The sequence below is a fragment of the Motacilla alba genome, chromosome 2, assembly GCF_015832195.1.
Source record: "Motacilla alba alba isolate MOTALB_02 chromosome 2, Motacilla_alba_V1.0_pri, whole genome shotgun sequence".
In the NCBI taxonomy this organism is placed as follows: domain Eukaryota; kingdom Metazoa; phylum Chordata; class Aves; order Passeriformes; family Motacillidae; genus Motacilla; species Motacilla alba.
In genome coordinates this window covers 82,613,393-82,619,392 of record NC_052017.1, presented here as the reverse complement: position 1 = coordinate 82,619,392, position 6,000 = coordinate 82,613,393, and positions in this window count along the sequence as shown.

Here is a 6,000-nt window from a genome sequence, read left to right as displayed (position 1 = left end):
GAGGGAAAACTTGAGTCCATAACAGAAACAGCCAGGAGCTGGAACTGTTATGGTTCCTGTTTGACTGTCTTATAAAGCTGAATCTTCATAAAACCACAACAGCAGGAAAGTTGAGAGGGAGTAGTTTATTTTTTTAAAGCAATTCTGATTATATAAATCTGGGGAGAGTCCAGAATTATACAGTTCCTTGCCATAAGAATTTGCAAATAAATGACAGTTCCCATGAAATATTTAAGTTACTGAAAACTAGGTGTTAGATGTGTGATATTTATTAGAGCGATAGATTTCCTAAATACTTGCATCAAAGTTGACTAGAATTTTAAACAAGTGAATAAAAAAATAAATTATTTCATTGATTTTGTTCTTCTATAATCAGATTATGTTTTGTTACAGTTGCTTCCTTAGACAGAGAAAAAAATCAGCCTGTGTCAGCAGAGTGCTTGTGATGCACCTCAGAGACTAAGCAAGGTACTGTAGATGGAAGCATAAAACAGCACCTAACATAATAAGCTACTCTCCCAATAAAGAATAACAGCACTAAAAAAATGAAACTGCCTTTGTTTAGTAAATTAATAAATCAATAGGAAAGTCCAAGTGGATATAGAATTTTATCAGTTACAATTGCTAATATTCTATTGCAATTATGGCTAAGGCAGATCACACTATCTATCTATATTAAGAGCATAAAAAGTGGCAAGCCAACCAGGAAACTTTGAAAGTGTGCTATCTTATAAATAACCAACAAGCTGTTCTGCAGTGGGAGTGCCTTTCCATCACTTCAAAGTGATTTTATTATTGATTGGGCAGAATTTTAGCTGCTTGAGGGCATCTGGCTGTTACACTGAAGAACCAGAAGCCAGAGTCCTGCTTACCAAGTGAAGTGACAATTCAAAGATTCTTAGAGGGGAAAATACAAAGGGGAAGGGAAGTATGGGCAAATAGCAAGAAAGAAGTATACTTTTGTATACCTATTGTGCTTTGGGATTCCAACAGAGGGGTGAGGGAGTCTAAAATAATATTGTAGGCATTAAGCAGCTTCCATCACGTCCACTGAAAAAAGTCTAAACTTGCAGGGAAAGCTCATGACCAAAGTGAAACTTTTAGATACAAAGGGATGAAGTTAAGAGCATGAATAAATTTGTTTTTGCCAATTTGTGTGTGTACTGAACCTTGTAAGCATTATAAAGACTTTTTTTTTTGCTCTTTCCTCTTAGCTTTCTCTCTGTATAATGACCCTTTATACAAACAAAGCACTGTGTGGATATGAAGCACTGACAACTTTGAATGTTACTTTTTATCAGATTGCTTTTTTTTTTTTTGTGTGCAGTATTCCATATATTTTAGCCAGTTAGAAGTGACATCTTCAAATTTAATTGCTATGACTTAAAACCTTTAATATTCCAATGGAAAATAGCATATAAAAACAGTCCAAAATTCATAAGAAAATAAAGCATTTTTTAAAACAAACGTCTTTGTCTAGGGAGATGGAATAGGTGTGATGGAATAGAGTTTCTTTGCATTCTAACATTTCTGTGATTCTGTGCTGCAGATCCTACTCTGATTGAAATGAATGTTATTCATATCGAGGATTGTATTTGCACAAATATTTTTTAGTAAGGGCATTAGTCTTCTATGATTATATTTGATTGATTAATCATTATCATCATCAGCAGCAGCATCATCTTCATTTAACTTGGCTTCAAGAGACTTCTGGCATTTTTCTTTATTGAACAGAAATAGTTAATAAAGATGGAAAGAATTTCTGAAATATAAGTGGACATAAACAATAGTATTTATGCAGACGGAAAGCTCCAAGTCTATTGAGGGTGGGCTCCAGCACTCTAATGTAGGCAAAGTTGCCACAGATGAGCTTTGAAAGTTCTATTTGTATAATCCTGGACACTTTCAAAGACATTGAACTAATTGATCAAGGTTTATGTAAACTAAACCAAACATATCCAAGAGTATGACTTGTCCTGTTTCCATTTTGCCACAGCCCAAAGATTAAGTGGTACATCCTTTACATCTTAATCCTAACTCATACCTAGATGTTTTTGTCTTGTATTCTGACCTCTTTAAATCAAAGATTCTGAAAAAAACTGTTTGCTTCAATTTAGGCAAAACACTGTATAGGGATGTTTTCATTGTGGAACTGCCTGAAGTCAGAAGGGAAAGTCCTGATTTATTCCCTGTAATACACCACACTGAAGGAACCCTGCAAATGGCAGGAGTTGATTGCTACTGTCCCAGGAGTTTCCAGGGGATATCTATGGAATGAATGCTCTAATACATCCATACTGTTGTCTTAAGTGCCAAATTAATTTATCATTTGAAGTACTAAATACTGCAATGCTTTTTTTCTCTGATTGGACTCAGTACTTTGATATTTAACCTCATAAGATTATTATGCCAGACTGTTTTGGGACAAGCTTGTCAAGGTAGCAAGCACTAGATCAGGTTAGTACTTAGCTAGAACTTTAATAAGACCTTTTTGATTTAGATTTCAGGTCAGACCCTGAATTTCTCTAGTCTGATTCAAATTAAAAGCAATCAGATTGACTTCAAACCTCTAAGTAGCAATGGTATTTTTTTTGTAATTAGGATATAAAATATGTAATCTGACAAGGTATGTTTCAAGGGCTCTTTTACAGTGAGACAAACAAGATAATTATTTTTGTTCTCAAATTTATAAAGAGGGTCATGATAATGCAATGCTTTCATCACATTACAAATTCAAATGCCGCATTCCAAATCTAAGTATAATAAGGATAATAAGTACAATAATTGCTCTGTATAAATTTGAAAAATAAATCTAAATTTGAAATCAAGTATAGAAAAGCAGGGTTTTTTTAGGAGCACTTACTTTGCATGGACTGCACTTTTGTTTTGGGCTTTCCCTCAGAATATTTTACTCAAGACTAAGCTAATTTGCATTTCTTTTTTCTTCAAAACACAACTTTCATATTAGCTCTGGTGGCTGTTCAACATAAGCAGCAAAAAATAACACTGTTTTCTTAGCTTCCATGTTCCATTACCTCCTGCACTAGACAGAAACATTACACAGCCCTACTCCAGCATCAACCCAAGGAGCTGATTCCTGTTCAGCAGGGATTGCAACAGACACATCTTTGGCAGAGGCTTTGGCAAGCTTTCAGATTTGAAGAACCCAAGAATATGAAACTGCCAGTCCTGAAACCTGACTGCTACTACTTCACATGACTGAGGATGTCCCATAGTTTGAGCGTCAGCAGGCCCAAAATTACGCCAGTTTCCTAGGTTGACGTCTTGGTAAAGTCAGGAATTTCCTTTCCCAGAATCCAAATCACATTGCTTATCATCCTCTGCTTATCATTCTACTTAAAGGCAAGATCTGAGCTTCAGTTATACCTGAGAGATGTATCTTCCATAAACTTTAAAACCCCCAGAAGGCTACATGGACTCCCAAGGAAATAAAACTGTACTGCACATCCTCAACACTGGAAAGCAAACCTGTAACCTACATGTCATGTTTAATATCCTTACAAAGGGGTCACTGGATTGTAAGATGGTATTTCATATGAGCTCTTACCAGTGCCTTTTACATCATTAGCTCTTTTGTCTTGGTCCACATAACCTCTTTTGCCAAAGATGTCACAGCACATGCTTCCCCTTTCCATTGTTACTGTTTGTGCCCAAAGTCCTCTTTAATCAAACAAATATACAGGCCACTCTCATTCTTCTGTTTCTTCCTGCCTATTTACACACTATCTTTATTCATGGCTTCTCACACTTTGATTGTCAGCATTGTCAATTGGGACTTTTTCTGATAATCTTGTTAGTGGAAATATTTAGTAAGCCTCTCAATGCAAGCTCCTGAGTAACCCCTTTAGCAATTTCTCTGTAACTCTCATTTCCCTTTTAGGATCATTCAGTAATCTTTTTAAAAATTTCATTCTAAACATTGTCTTTTTTTGGTTAATTACATTTGTATGTGATGCCATATCGGGCACCTTCAAATTAATTACACGTTTATCTTTAAAAACTGTATCAGATTGTATTGCTTTACACTTCCCTGCATGGTTCTCAGCTTTCATTCATGAAGTCTTTACATATTACATAAGTCTGATCAGCTGGTCCATGATTTCTTATTTTCTTTTTTTTCCTTTTTCTGAAAAGTTTATAGTACATTTCTTACCAGTCATAGGTTTTCACCACAGACACATTGAAAACCTCATATTATCATCTGTGGGTCAGTCCCACTTTGGAATATGCAAACAGATGCCACTCAAGAATTTCTAAAGTACATTAAACTTTGAGTACTGCATGTGTTTCTGGTCTCCATGCATTGATAAGGATCTGATAGAATGAAAGAGGTTATGGAGTAGGCCCAAGAGCATGGAAAAATTAAAAAAACCTATCCATAGTCTCTGCAGGTTTCATAACCAAGGTGGTTCTATTTTTACTTCTTAATACAGCAAAATAGCTTGATGTTCAGTTACACCTGTTCTCTTTCCTCTATTATTTTTAGAATATCTCTTTCCACGTGGTGTTTCAGTAGTTCTGCTCCTGCATACTGTTTTGCAGTGCTCTGTTGTGCAATGCATCACTTATTTCACACTGCCATCACACAATCTGTGCACTAAGCATAAACCCCTTTCACTTACTGCATCATCTGCCAATCCAAATCTTTTTATCAGAACTTGCATTCATCTTCTTCTCCATGCATCAGCCTTGTGCTCTTAAAAAAAAATATCCTGATTTGTTTTTCCACCTCTACTTTTCTACTAACATGGCCGGAAACACTGAGCTATTGTCTCAACTCCTACTCCTGTTTTCTAGTCTAAATCTCTTTCTGAATCAGTTAAATGTGTTACCCTGGTTAGTCATTGTAGGCTGTATCTATCCATTGAGAAATCTTTTTGGCAGAAAACACAGATGGTAAAACATATCAAAGTTTTGTTCATCCAGTACTAGATAAGCCTCAGGCCAACCTTTTACTGAGCAGTTTTGTAGAGGCAATGTCTTAAAGGCATGGAGTTAATGATGATTAGTAATTCCATTTAGTGTTCTGCTTCTGTAAAGCAGCCTTGAATAAACAGAATTGATAAGCACAAACATCTGAGAAATTATTTCATATAATTTTGTATTAATTTTAATGCTTTTCTACTTTAAAAATCCTGTTTTAATTTAAATAAAGAATGTTATTTCAGAATAAGTTAATTAAATATTTTGGCAACGTGTTTGATCCACCATTCAATTTTACTTAGCATAAGAAATGGAGTCACTTTCATGTAATCAAAACTTCTAAATATAATTTGTATGCTTTATAAATACATATTTTATATATATATATATATAAAATCATATGCAGCTGCGAGATTAATACAGTACAAAATGTCATATGTTTCTTAGGTCTTCTGAGGAGAAAATTTGATATGAGATGCTGTAGTAACTTAATGAAACATTTTTATTCTGCAGAGCTTGATTTCTGTGTTATTTTTAGTAGACTAGATACTGAAGAGTCAGTTCTAATTTGGTTTTCTTCAGCTCTTGCTCACAGTATGGTGATTATTTATATTGCAGACATATAGTAACTTGAAAGTTCAAAAGGAAGAGCATTGTTCAAAGAACATTGAAACAGTCCTAAAAATCACAAGTGCAAAATACTATTTATTTTATAGGATACAAGAACAGATTAGGACGTATCCATTTTGGTTTGTGATGTGGCAAGTATGTAAAATACGCTGTAAAGAGTATTATGCTAAGATTTTTATGTTTTCAAAGTAAATATAGAGAAACAGGGGCTTTCCATTAGTGAAAAGATTGAAACAATATAACAGTTAGAGAAAGCTGCCAGTAGCTGGGTAAGCATGCTACTGGTTCGTTCTTCTCATTCCTTTCTGCTTTTCATGCTTTCTGATAGTTAACAAGCACATGACACTTCTGAGAAATAAAGTTTTTATCCCATTGTAAGAAAAGTCCACCTTCGTACATTTAAAGAAACTGAAAATTCTGAAGGAT